This window comes from Petaurus breviceps, unplaced genomic scaffold, assembly GCF_028583685.1.
Source record: "Petaurus breviceps papuanus isolate PSGF00001 unplaced genomic scaffold, PetGlider_PUasm1.0 90723, whole genome shotgun sequence".
Lineage (NCBI taxonomy): Eukaryota > Metazoa > Chordata > Mammalia > Diprotodontia > Petauridae > Petaurus > Petaurus breviceps.
The window spans coordinates 9,520,455-9,535,724 of record NW_027187323.1 but is presented as its reverse complement, the minus strand read 5'-3'; the positions used below and the strand labels follow the sequence as shown (position 1 = coordinate 9,535,724).

At 35.9% G+C, this 15,270-nt stretch overlaps 1 protein-coding gene across 1 annotated transcript in view; it reads left to right on the top strand.

The window, feature by feature from the left end:
* The window catches only part of ARHGAP15 (Rho GTPase activating protein 15), an 859,970-nt gene that overhangs the window by 590,648 nt on the left and 254,052 nt on the right, over window positions 1-15,270 (top strand). The gene's annotated exons all lie outside the window — the stretch shown is intronic.

Here is a 15,270-nt window from a genome sequence, read left to right as displayed (position 1 = left end):
ATGGTCTTTTAGATATTGGCCACATTTGGTGGTGTCTGTTGATATAGGGAATATTTGAGGAAAAGAATCAATGGAAGAAGATAACATTCCAGTTGGGTAATCATTGTAAACATCACAGAGAGTCATACTGAACAGAGAAAACCAGGCAGGGTATATAAATGAGAGATCACTATCACTGGACATATAATGGATAAGGTCTATTGTTGAGTTGAGACATGTGGAATCCTAAAGAAATCGTAAAGCAGTGGAATTCTGGGAAAACTGCTGTTTCATCTCTAAACATGCTTTATATTTGTCTTTATTGTTCTTGGTTTACCTTTTTGCATTGCTGTTCCCAAAAGTAGTGGGTTAGCCACTGAATATATTTACTAATAAAGAGGCTATCAGAGTTCTCTGGTCTATTCTATTAAATTTTGTGTTAGAAGGAGAAGCCAGTGTTGTCTGACATGTCTTTCAGATGGGCAAAGGCTGTGATGAGTTTAGACCTAAGAATCAGAGTAGCATCTATTTAGTATACACGTGGGGATATGTGTGTGAGTGGGTAGGTGTGTGTGTGGGTAGGTGTGTGTATGTGTGTGGGAAGGTGGGTGTGGGTTAGGGGTTGGGGGATGGAAGGGCCGGAGAGAAGTGGCAGGAGAACAGACTGAGGCTTAGGAGACTTTCACTTGACTCTAGAGGTCCTCTATAGTATCTCCTTTCCTTAGATATACCCTTTAAATTAAAACATGCTTTTTAGCATTTGGCAGCCTTTAAAAGTGACCATCATTTCTAATATCAATATAGCTTGTCACCACTGAACATTTGTTAACTTTTCTGAGCTTTTGTCTTTTTTAAATTAAAGTTTTTAATTAACAAAAATCTGTGTTTTCTCCTCCTCTCCCCATGTGCAGTAGAGGGGAGAGGGACCCTTATAACAAATAGGCATAGTGTATCAAATGAAAGTCCCACATTGCGTGCATGTGAGCGTGCGCGCGCACACACACACACACACACACACACACACACACACATTTAATTCTTCACCTTAAGACTATCTTGCAGTCCGAGTTGGTCAATGCATTAATCATTCTTAAGTCTTTCAAAGTTGTTTGCCTCTACAATGTTATTTTGAGGAGAGTTCATCTAACTCTGCTTACTTCATTCTGCATCAGTCTATCCAAGTGTTCCCAGGATTCCCTGAAACCATCTCTTCCATCATTTCTTCTAGGATTGCAGTATTCCTTTATATTTGTATATTTTGTCTTTAACAGGTTGCTTTCTAACCTGGAGAAGCAGCCTGGTGAGGGAGAAGTGTGATAGTTTAATAGAAAGATCTGGGTTGCGGCGGCCAGGTAGAGTAAGCGAGTAAGAGCCCCGGCCCCAGAGTCAAGATGACCTGGGATGGAATCCGGGCTCAGACACTTAGCACCCACCCAGAAACACCTGGCTGTGTTACATTGAGCAAGTTACTTAACCCCAATTGCTTTAAAAAAAAAAAAAGAAAGAGCTGGGTCTTCCTTTGAAAGAACTAGCTTTGAATCCTAGGACTGCTGCTTACTATCTGTATAGATTTATACAAGCCACTTAACCTTTTGATCTAAATGACTTCTAAGGTCCCTAATAGGTTTAAATTCTATGTCCATCACCAACTTTATTCATATTGGCCCAATTTGAGTAAGATGAGGGGGAAAAAAGTATGAACTGGGCCCAGCCTCATTTTTGTTCCCTTTTCAATTAGTTAAAATCATTCTTGCAATATATTTTGTGCTGGAAGTATATCCTGATTGGGATTCTAGACAGCTGGGCAACACATTTTTCCTACAGAAAAGAAATCTGAAAACAGAAGCAGCACTAGAAACAAACACTAGTTGCATTTCCTGCTTTAAAAAATATGCTTAGCAGTATGAAAAGGCAAAAAAAATCATCTGCAATGAAAATATGAAATCTGTCCATCTTGTCTTTTGTAATCTAAACTTCACCATCCTCTAAGGCTTTGTAATTCCTCATGTTTTCATGAGATTTGACAATGTAAAGCTGGACAGAAGGCCTTAGTTGGTATCTGGTAGCACTGAATTGTCAGTAAACTATCTGGTTTATAGCACTGTCAGAATAGAACACACAGAATACAAATAATGCTACATTAGGACTTTTGACACTCTCAACTATGTCCAAATTTTTATAAAAATGACTTTGTATGAGACGGTCAAAGGAGAGCATACACAGCCAATTCTCAATTATCAGTGATCAGATTATCTTTTTAATGAATCACTTACAGGAGACCTGTAACCTCCTCCCTTATGTCACCCATCTGGGTCCTAGTCTACTGACAGCAGAACCAAACCAGGAGGGCAGTCAAGGCTGGGCACAGAAAATGTTGCATTGTCTAAGCATATGGTTCTGTGTGTGTGTGCATGCATGCATGTATGGGTGTGTGGGTGAGTGTGTTGGGACTAAGAGGGTCCTAAGGAGATGAAATGACAAACCATGTGAAAGTGCTTTGAAAAGCATAACATACTATACCAATTAATAGTGTTAATTATTAATATCATAATTATTCACAAATGAAATTTAAATTATTGTATTTTGTTTTAACATTAAAACTTATTTTCTACTTTAGCCATTAACCAGGATAATTGGGATTTGGCTATATGTTGAGATGAATAAGATTCATTCTGTTTTGACTCATCTTCTTCACTGTTATAACCCTCAGTAATTTAAAATACACCCCTCCATCCACATTTAACTTGTTTCATTGTTCTCTAAATCTAAAAGTATCATTGGGGACTGGATATTTTGATTAATGCATCCAGATCTGTATTTCAATCAAAATGGATTTTGATTATATAAGCCAAATATACATCTTTTAAAAAAATTCACCCTAATAACAACAAATGTTTGAGTGCTTGCATAATGAGAAAATCTGCATTTAATATATGTCATACATACACCATCTACTATTTTTTTTTACTTAGTGCACTGGTTGTATTCTGCTTATTGGTGATAGTAAATAATATTGAACTGGTAATATTTGCATTGTGCAAACAACAAAATTGTTCAGCAATTGAGATGTCTTATAACTCCAAGCTGCCCTGAGCACCATCACCATGCCAGAAAATTTTCTTTTTGTTTAGGCTTAATGACACATTGATACCACAGAAACATCTTTAAAATGTCCAATAGAATAATGCTCTTTGAGAGTAGACACCATTTTATTTTAATTTTTTATCCCCAAAAAATAACATAAGGCCTTGCTCATCCTGAGCATTTAATAAGTGGTTGTTGAATTGGATTGAATTCTTAGGAAAACAGCTTTCTGAATTTGTGGTTCTGCTCCATGTCTTGGTGCAACAGTGAACAAAGTATGAACCTTCTAAATCAATTGGGTGAGCTCTCAGTTTTTATTCTGCTTGTGCCATCTTTAAGCAGTGTGTTGGTTTTCTCCAGTAAAATAGGGTACATGAACCTAGATATCAGAGTATCCTGGGTCTGAGATCTTATATTAATGCTACAGAGTATTGTATGACCTCATCATCACATTCTAAGGCACATTCCTACAAAGCATAGGCTTTAGCATATAAGATCCTGGGTTATTGTTTAAAGACTTCTGACAATGGGCCTTTTAAGATCCCACTATTTTTTTTTCTTTTTTACTAATCTGCCTTCTCATTCTACCCCCTTATTTTTCAGAACATTTCCTACAAGTAATATGCTGCTGGCTTTCAAATCTTTTTCTAAAAAAAATCAGATAAAGCCCATATAATCCTCTTCCTTCTGCAAAGAGCAGACTGTTTTAAGATTCTAAAGAGGATAAATAGCCATAAGGTTAGAAGGAACACAATGTGAAAGAAAGAGGGCTGAATTTGAAATCAGGTCATCTGGATTGAAATTCCAGCTCTAACATCTACCAGCTTAGCACAAGTTAACCTCAGGAAAATGAGGCAAATAATATTCGTACTCCCTAACTCAGTGAGCACATGTCAAAAAGTACCCTATTAACACTAAAGCATTACAATGTTATGATCAAGGTACTGTTTAGACGTGGCAGCTAGGAGGCACAGCAGACAGCATGGTAGGCCTGGATTCAGGAAGATTCCTGAAGTGCAAATTTGATCCTGGACACTTACTAGCTGTGTTACCCTGGGCAAATTTGTTTGCCTTATTTTCTTCATCTGTAAAATGAACTGGAGAAAGAAATGGCAAACCACTCCAATATCTTTGCCAAGAAAATGCCAAGTGGGGTCACAAAGAGCTGGAAACTACTGGACAACAAACAAATTGTTTAGTTATCTTTGTTCACCATTAAGGAAAATGAACAAAAATTACTTGTAGACTTTCTAGAAAGAAAAGGGGAAGCCTGGGAATAGTGAATATTGAACAAATCTCTACATAAGGAAGACCCTAGCTTCCAGATCCACCTCTGATACCTCTATAGTATGTGACATGTATAAATCAAATAGTGCTCTAGTAGGCAACTAATAATTTTATTTTAATTGGGGCAGCTAAGTGGCACAGTGAATAGAGTACCAGCCCCGGAGTCCAGAGGACCTGAGTTCAAATCCGGCCTCAGATGCTAGCTGTGTCTCCTTGGGCAAGTCCCCCTAATTGCCTTGCCTTTCCCTCTCCAAAAAATTAAATAGGTTTTACATTAGTAGAGGAATTTACCTCACCTGAGAGTTCTCTGTGCTGATGAAATCACAAATCCAGTGTCAATATCCTTTCTGTCTAGTACAAGGGCCCAAGTTCTAAGTAAATGGACAGGCCTTGAAAGGATCTTTCAAAAGAGTGTAGAATTAGAAGTAGAAGGAACCTCAGAAATCAGCTAGTTCAAATCCTTCATTTTACAGATTAAGAAATTGAAATCCAGAAAAGTTAAATGATTTACTCAAAGTCCCACAGCTCTACGTGATAAAACTGGGATTTGAAGCCTAGCCCTCTAACTTCAAAGCCAGAATTCTTTCCACTATGCTATCTCCCTTCAGAGTATGTTTAGTAGATGACACCAAAGAAGATTCTTCCACCTATCTGCATATCCCCAGAACAGGTGAGGAATAGATCTTAGTAGGAATTTGGGCAATTTTCTTCATGTAATCATAGAGTATAAAGGAAGTCTTTGGAAGACACTTAACAAATACCAGGAAGAATACAATATATACCTCCCATCTTCTGGATACCCATGGAAAGAATTGACTGTGTGTGTATGTGTATGTTTAAACAGAGAAGGAAAATGTCATCCTTTCAATTTTTTTTTTTGGTTGCATAGTTTGGATATCTTTGTTCACCCAAATCCCATTGGAATAGAAGTAAAAAATTGACTAGTCTTAAATAGATGGCATCACTTGTTTTGATCACACTGAGAATTTGCACTCACCCGTGCAAATCAAACTAACAGAGGCCCTATGTTGTATTATCAATTGCACATAAACTGTATTTCTATAGATTGGACCTTAGAGCAAAGCAAAGCATTAACCTTAGTAGCTGTCTCTGTGCTGTTATTATCCGCAGCATCAGAAATTGAATAAAAGAAGGGAAAACTGAGAAAGCATGTGAACAATTGGCAGTTTCATCATGAAATAAGCAATTGGATGAAGCAGGGAAAGATCTAGAGTGGGATTTTCGAACCTACGGTCCTGTTTTCATAAAACAACCCCTGTTTCAAGTTCATTCATTTTTCTATCAAGTGAATTTATTTTGCCTTCTTATTATTTTTTGAAGTAAAGTATTTCCTTAAGCTGACTTCTCTCTGGTCACCAACAGCAACAACAACAAAACAAACCATGTTATTTGCTTTATCCTATTCCACAGGGTAGTGTTGTTTGGTTTTTTTTTTATGTTTGTTTTGGTTTTTTTTTTTTAGGGTTGGGTTTTTTTGGAAGGCAGATCATTGATATTACACATTTTTGCCTTCCTCATGACAAGATTTTCTTTTAGCAATGATTTATTTTTCCCATTGAAAGCTGAAAAGATCATTTAATCATAAAAGTGCCAGATTATTACATCTTTTGGGGCTTTAGAAACTTTCTTAGCCCTCATTTTTTACCTCCATTGCATCAGTGACCTAGGAGTTCCAGGGCCTACTGCTGACAGCACTTCACTTTGTTTTCAGAACTTTAAGAGAATGCCCTCTCTCTGCTGAAAGATGCTGCCCATAGACACCCCTCTGCACTTTGCATATAGGTTTTAGGGTTTGACCTAACATTGCAAAAGCTTGTATCTGGCTCACTTCAGCCTCTAAAGATCACAGTGCCTGGATGTAGTATAGAAAGAGTCCTAGGCTTTGAGCTAAGAACTTAGTTCCATTCTCACCTGTAACACATATTATCATCAGAGCTGAGCTTTAATTTTCTTATGTCTAAAATGGCATAATACATGAGGTTTCTGCCTCATAAGACCATTTGGTGAGCTCAAATGAGATAGTTTGTGAAATGCATTGAAATCATTAAACTACTATCTTTAAAAACGTCTAGTACTATGACTTCCTATGTTATGCCTGATCCACAAAGCACACACACATTTCTGACTTGATATAAATTTCACCTGAAGAACACATTGTATTAATCTATCAGCAAACATTTATTAGTTTCCTATTTTAAGAGACAGTTCACTTAAGATATAAATACAAGTGATATCTCCACTTTTGGGGGGCCTTGCATTCTTTCATGGAGACAAGATGTATATACACACATATAGTTTTATACAAAACCTTTTCGCAAAATACAAAATTAATATACATATTATTAGTATATTATAGTGTATATATATAGTAATTGGTATATTATATAGTATATAATATGCATAATTATTGTATAAATTATATAATATACATAATATAAATGCAAGGTAGAATGAGAGGATACTAGCAGTTGAGGAGAAGAAACGCTTCATAAAGGTGACATTTGAGTTATATCTTGAAGAAAAAGAAGGAATCTGCAAGGCTGAAGTGATGAGTAAGAGATAGCCAGTACATGGAGATGAGGGATACGGCTCTCTATGCCATGTGTTAGGAACACAGAGAAGGTCAGTTTGGCTAGACTGTAAAGTGTGCGAGGGGAAGTACAATCAGACCAGAAACATAGGTTGGAGTCACGTTGTAAAGGACTTTTAAATGCAAACACATGAGTTTATATTTTATCCAGAGACAGTTAGGAGCCATTGGAGTTTATTGAACAGGGGAGTAACATGATCAGAACTCAGCTTAAGGAAAATCACTTCAGCATCTCTGTGGAGACTAGATTGAAAAAAGAGAGACGTGAGGTAGAAGGTCAAATAAGACACCATTGCAATAGTCTAGGCAAGAGATGAAGAGAGCCTGAAAAAGGGTTATAGCCATGTAAATTGAAAGAAGGGGCCAGAAATGTTGTGGCAATGGCAAGATTTGGCCGTTGATTTGACATGTAGGGGAGGAGTGAGAAGTTGAGTTTGATGCCAAAGTAATAAACCTGGGAAACTGGAAGAATGGCAAGATGCCTTGGACAGAAATAAGGAAATTCAGAAAAGGGATGGGCTTGGAGGTAAGGATAATAACATCTTTTGGAGTATGTTGAGTTTGAGATATCTCCAGAACATTTAGTTTTAAATGACCAAAAGGTTACCAGTAATGTGAGACTGAGGTTCAGAGGACACACTGGAGTTAGATGTGTACATCTGTGAATTATATGCACAGAGATCATAGTTTAAGCAGAGCACCCAGGGAAACAAATAGTCAGAGGGTATGGAATGAATGGTAAATCAGCAAGGAATACTGAGGTAAGACAGGTTGAAGATTTCTCTCTTCATCTTTCAATCTGTTTCATCTGTCATTTTGATTTTTTTTAAATAATGCAAATAACATGGGATTCTAACAAATGTATAGAACCTAAGTGAAAACTATGGTAATACTGAACAGTATCCATAATCCTTCCCTGTTTTAGCCAGTTATGAAATTCATGACAAACTGACCTTCATTTTACTTCTTTTTTTCTGCACCTCTGAAACAGCAATTACTATCACATTTTACTAAATGAGCTAAATGAACCTTTCCCCCCTTTCCCTTTAGCTCCAGAATGACCATAATCCCCCTTTCCAGAATACCTGGTGTTTGTGCAGCTGGTAAAGATATTGACCTTATGTTAGGGAATTACCTTGGCAATCCCTAGAGGGAGAACTTAAATTTCAACCAAGAAGCCAATGGGAATGTACAGATTGCCTAACTGCAAAAGAGACTATTTCAGAGTTTTTAATATGGTCTTAGGGGAAAGAGAGCTCTCTCCAAGAATTGAAAAACATCATAATGTATTTGATATATACAAAACCTATGATGTTTCTTGAGTTCAGGAAACTGATTTCTATTTGACATAATAACATTTTTCTTTAAGGATTTTAATTCTCCTGCCTTGCATTAATTTCTTCTCCATCCTGCATGAACATCAAAAGTTAAAAATAAAGAACCAGGGAAAAGATTAAGTAGCAAAGGAGTATATGTTAACTAATCAGAAGATTGTAATAATAGATCTAGTTGTTAAACTAAGAAAGGAGTACCAATCTGATTGAGTACAATTTATTCTTCTGCATATGACAAAGTTCACAAGATGGCATTAACTCTGCCTCTTGGCTAAGGTTGATACTAGAAAACAAATCTGCACAGAACTTCAACATTGGAATTTGGAGTCAGGTTAGTAGTAGGAGCAAAACCACTGGCAGCATTTCTCAAAATTGCAAGAATTTTCAAAGAACGTAGACTCTTTGTAAGCAACTTTGAAAGGGAAAAGAATTCTAATAAAGAAGTTATCATTGAATATTAGAAATTTGTCTAATTTCATCATATTTTCAATGTTGGAAAAAAATGTTTGCTGTGCAGAAGAAAGTTGTTCACATAATAGAATCTAATACACTGTAGCAACCTAATAATAATGTCTTAGGGGTCAGAGATCTAGAAATAGGAGATACCTCAACAGATTTATTGTTTGACCCTTTCATTTTAAAGATAAGAAAATTAAGTTATAAGGAGATTAAGTCACTTGCCCAAGGTCACACAGGTAGCAAATGACAGAGGAAAGATTTGAACCCAGGTTCTATGATTTCCAGAGCCAGTGCTAGGTCCCTGTTCAGTGTCTACCTTAGGGTAAAAGTACTTTTCTATGAACTCCTTATAGTAATTAAGTTCCCTTGAATAAAGTCCAAAAAAGACTCAACATGTCATATAATGATGGTTAACCAACCATTCGCCAAAGGTTTCTGTCCTTCATTTTCAAAGAGGACCGAAACGACATCACTATGCTAGAGTCAAGTTTTAGTGTGTCCAACCATGACTGATCAGATTAATATGAGTTTGGAATGTTCTACCACATATTGGGCACAAATAGTTCGTGTGAACATTTGGGGTAAATTCTCTGAGTTTATGAATCTTGCACTTCTCTTGAGCTATTTCAATTCTGCTTTGTTCATAGAGCACAGCACCTTCTCTTATGGGGGTATAACAGGCTGAGTGGCCCTGTGCTAGTGTCTCTCATGTCACACAATCAATTCCAAAGTTCTTAAGAGAGACCTTGAGAGTGTCCTTGTATTGCTTCTGCTGACCACCATTTGAACACTTGCCCTGTGTGAGTTCTCCACAAAATAGTCTTTTTAGTAAGCATACGTTTTGCATTTGAACAATGTGGCCAGCCCATTGGAGTTGTGCTCTCTGAAGCAGTTTGAATGCTTGATATTCTCATTGCTCATACTCAAAAAGTTTTCTTAGCTATAATTTATTAAATTTAAAATAATTGCTAGTAATAAATAATAACAGTATTTTATATCACTGTAAGGTTTGCAAAGAACTTTAAAAGTTTAACTTATTTGATCCTCATAACAACCCTGTGAGGTAGGTGCTATAATTATCCTCATTTTACAGATGAGGAAACTGAGGCACAGACTGGCTAATAGACTTTTCCTAGTCACACAGCTACTAAGTGTTTGAGGCAGTATTCAAACTCAGTTCTTCCTGAGTATAAGTCCCACACACTGTCCACTATGTCATTTTATTGCCTAAAAGGAACAAAACAATAAGGACATGACTTAGGCTGTTCCATAAACTGTATTTTGTACTGATTCATGACATGTCAGAGCACAACAAGGTCCAAGAAGATCAGGCTGGTCAGATCTGCCAGTACAAACCACCTTGTCCTGAATAGTTTTATACTCAAGAAGAAAAAAGTTGATACCCTATACATTTTCACCAACATTAAGCAGCAGAGTCATCAAACCCCAGGCACATTTGATCATACCCATTAGATATAAGCTAAAGTAGAATGCACATAGATAAGGTTTGGTCACATAGTATAGCTAGAAGTGTCTTTGTACTCCAAAGGCCAAGATTTGGGGAGGATCAGGAAGAGTCATTTAAGAGTTGGAAGAGAAGGTAATGGTACTTTTAAGACCCCTGTCCATTGTACCCTGTCCTGGTACTTTTAAGACCCCTAAGTTCCATATTTTAATACTATGTCCTTCACAAAGGAAAATATTGTTTCCAGTAATTACGGTTGTGATAAGTCATTTATACAGATTTATACAGTTTCCTCCCAAAACCTCCAAAGAATTTGGTGTTCTTTATAAACATTTCCTAAGAGTGTGATTTTGGAAGAGAAAAAGGATTATTGTCATCACCAATCTGCTTCAGAAATCCCCAAATCTCTTTTGGAAAAGGAACTTGTCTCTTTCTCTGAAGTCTGAAGATCTCCAGGCAGGGATAAACTTTGTGACATCCTGACAGCAGAGTCCATAAAGGGAACAAGGCATGCAGTGCCTTTGAAATCCTTTTTTAACTTATTGCTGGTTATCTGGGGGTATAACAGAAAGGGGGATGTTAGCAGGGACAACCATTTGAGATATTTGAGACATTGATTTACCAGTGGTAGATCATAATCTATTGAAGAACCTAGCACTAGAGCCCAAGGTGAAGGCAATGATTAAAAAAAATTAGTGGGAATTCAGAGAATATTTGGAAGACTTACACAAATACATGAATAGTAAATAAAATAATACCAGGAAAAAATAAACATGATTATAACAAAGTAAACAGAAAGAGTACATTGAAACCAGATAATATGTAATTAGAATAACCAAGTTTGGCCCTGGAAACAGTTAAGAAAATCCACTTCTCTTCCCCTTCATTGAAGAATTGGGAGACTAAGGAATATTGCCTGTATTATTAGACAAAGTTTGCATATTGCCTTTGCTAAAATGTCATCTTTGTTTTTCTTCTTTTTTAATCTTTATAAAAAAGGATATTTGCTGTTTAAGGGAAGGAAGTGAGATATATTCAGAAATTAATGTGATAAATAGCAAAAGTCATCAAAAATAAATTTAAATTTAAAAAATTCAGTGAGGAGATAGATCAGTAATAAGTGTAGGAAAAATAATAGAAGAAAAATCCAAATTGATTAGTCTATTTTAACTTGAAAATTGCTTAAGATAGAACATGATCTTCATGCCAGATAAACCCTATATGCGAAATTTCATAACTCTGTATTTATGCCCCTTCTAACTGTTTTCTGTATTTGATTACAGCCAACAGGAAAATCCCAGTGGGAAGTTATTTCAAAATTCAATGAAAATGTGATATTTTAATGGGAAAATTGTTCAGAAAGAAAGTTATACCTTTGCTCATGCTATCCCCTCCCCATCCAAAAGATCTTTTTTCTCACCTCTTATTGTCTGAATCCTACTCCTTTTCCAAGGGTCAGGTCAACACCCATCTATTTTTAGGAGTCTTCCCTGGCCACTCCCCAGTTCTTGTGTATCTCTTCCTCCTCTTTACCCTTATAATACTAGATAGATAGATAGATAGATAGATAGATAGATAGATAGATAGATAGATAGATATAGATAAAGATAGATATAGATATATAAAATACTATATACTATATATGCCCTTTAGCTTCCTTCATCAGCACCTTCATCCCCAAAACTGCTTGCTCAGTCTTGACTATTCTACATTGGATTCCCCATTATAATGCACAGGACAACTGACTTTTTACTGATGGTAGCAAGTGGTCATTAGACCTTTGCTCGAAGATCTCTAGTGAAAAAAAAAGTTATTATTTTCTGAGGCAACCCATCTAACTTCTGTGTAACTCTAACCGATAGGAAAATGTTCCATACATGAAGCTGAAATGTACCTCAACATACCTCCCTGTCTCAATGCTAGTTCTGCCCTTTGAGACTCCACAGAGCAAATCTGATCCTTGCCTATCTGGTTAACCTTTATATATTTCAAGACAGGATGTATGCCCTGGCCCCATGTCTTCTCAGAGTATATGCATATGTATACATGTCTACATAGTGTATGCATGTGCATCTGCATACAGTATATAGATGCATGTAGCACAAATATATAAACATGATCATATATCAATACATATGTGTATATTGAAACATAGATGTATACAGAACAATGTAGATGGCTAAATGACAGGGGAAACAAAACAAGGTCACCCAAAAAAAAACCATTTTAAATCCCAATCTATAGAAAAAGGAACTAACCAGGGAAATTCAAACATTCAAGACCAATTCTAAATACAAATTTACATGTAAACCAAGAAACTCCTAGATGATTTCCCCCCATTTCTTTGTTCATACCACCCTGGATATTTGCAGAGGAGACAAGATTTGAACACTGTCATTGCACTAGGGGTAAGAAAAGCCTATGCTAATTGTAAAATACAGCCTCATGCCTCAAGAAGCTGTAACCCAGCATTAATGAACTTTTTTTTTAATGCTCAGCTCAATCCTTACTGAAAAAGAAAAGATCTCTTTTAGCCAAATCCTCATATTCCTTATCTGCTAAAGGCAATATGTTTGCATCCCATGTGAGAGAGAATGGTTAAAATAAGGGCTTTAAAATGGGTTTAAAGTTTTGAAGACTTCTCTTGTTCATAGTAATTTTCCCTAGAAAGAAATTTATAAATTCCTTTCCCTAATGGTCCCTCTGCAAAAAAACAAGAAAATACCAGTATAAGTTCCACTGTAGGAAAATCAAAAATATCATGTAAACTACAAATATGTTAGCCAATTGAGAATATTTATTAACTAAATAATTTAATAATAAAGAAAATGCCTACTTGATTAATTGTTACAGAGTAAAAATTACAATAAAACTGTCTTGATCAGTGCTTTGCAGAAGCGCCATTACTGTCTGTGCAGTTGTTTAACAAGGATTTAATTGGAAAGATAAGTGAATGCACATTTAAAAGTATTGTTAATTTGCTTTATAATCACCCCATCCTTCACAGTATTGACAGCACTAGGCACAAACCCCTTTCTGTTTTACAAGTATTATTTTCCATATGTGCACAATAAATTCTGAAGCAGTAATTGGAAATTTTATGGATTCCAACATACCTAGTGTATTGAATTTAGAGGTTCAATATACCCTTTTTAGAGGTAACCTAGCTATAGTTGTTTGGAAGAAGTGAATGATCTCTGATCTATATATTTTCAGCAATTTACTATATACCGCACTTATATTTTTGTCCCTTTCTATTAAAAAGTCATATTTAAAAAGTCATGCTTAATCCTAATCAAACCAGTATTGGCAGAAGATTGCCCTGATGGGTTTCTATTTATGGTTTATATGGGTATATATTTATATTTCATTAGTTCAGGGATACTCCACAAAAGTCCTACTCAGATGCCTCATTGGGGTATAGAGGTGACCCTGAATTCTTAAATGCAATGTGGGTGCCAGGTCCTACAGGGCTAAAAAGGTTTAAAAGTATGAACACAAGTGGCAAACTACTTGTCTAACTTTCTGAAGGCTGATATGTGATAAATAGATGGAAGATGATCATCCAAATTTTGGCCACCTAGAGATGGGATGGCTGATTTAGCCACTCTGATCTAAGCAAAAGACAAAAATACAAAATAGTCCTCAGTACTGTGAACTCACCAGCACCAGTACCAAAACTAAAGAGCTCAGAAACCATTTTATACAACAAATACTGAATGTCTTTGCCAAGAGAAGATACAACCAATAGGGAAACACAGGTTTAGAGTAAAAGTTCATTCATGAAAGAGGGAGACTAAAAAGAACAGAAGAATGTGAATAGTGTTGTCTCACAAAACAGCAAAAAAAATAACTAAGGATAAAGTGAGTCAAAGAGAACTTGGAATGAGATAATCCTGTGCCAAATTATCCCAAGAGCATTTGCATACTCAAATAGCAAGAGGAAAATAAGCAACCTAAATTAGAACAGATATCCCAGGATTTTATAATAAACTATTTTTTGCTTTGGATCACCACTTTGGACTCTATCATTTCTATCCTCAATATGATATATGGAAAAGAAGATGAAATCAGAGAAACTGACTTAGACCTGACCAAACAGAAACAGAAGAAGAAAAAAACCCAACATGCTTAGGTAGACACCATTGTAAAGACATACATGGATCAACTTTTAACATAGCCTTCTTATTGTTATCATTGTGTCTCCCAGGCATATGTTGAGATCATATAATACTCCATGACAAAAATACAACTTTACAGAACACTTTGTTCAATGATCCATTGAACGTAGAGATGAATGTTCACCAAAGGTATTCACCAATGATATAATAGATGACCTAAAGAGGAGAAGCTTCCAAAAGGATAAAACTGATCGAAGATGGTACTTGTGCCAATAAAGGTGATCAAGAACATTATTATTTAATAACAAAATAATAACTAGCATTTTTATCTTATTTGATTCTCACAACAACCTTAGGAGAGAGGTGCCATTATGATCCATGTTTTTTGGATGAGGAAACTGAGGCAGACAAAATTAAAGTGCCAGCCCATATGCTTGCTTTCTCTTATCTGTAAAATCTTAATGATGATGATCTATGTTTGGTATTAAGGGCTTCCTTGACAAAAACATGAGAATGGAACAGTCAGGCTTTTATAGGAAATTTTTCTATATTAGACTATATTTTTACAGACCCAAAAACTGACTGAGAGGGATAGATGGAAGAAGATATCTAGTATTTATTAATTTTGAAGCATTTGACTTCACATAATAATATTCAATTATTCTCAGTATCTCATGCATATACTAAGATCATACAAGACGATGACAAACACAACTACACAGATAACTTTACTCAACAATCTGCTAAACAGTGATATATACATACATATATATATATATTTTTTTTTAAAGGAAGACATTCATTCACCTAAGGAAGAAGTGGGGAACCTACAGCCTCAAAACCACATGTAGCCCTCTAGGTCCTCAAGTGCATCTCTTTGAATCCAAACTTCACGGAAAAAAATCACCTTAATGAAAAGATTTATTCTGT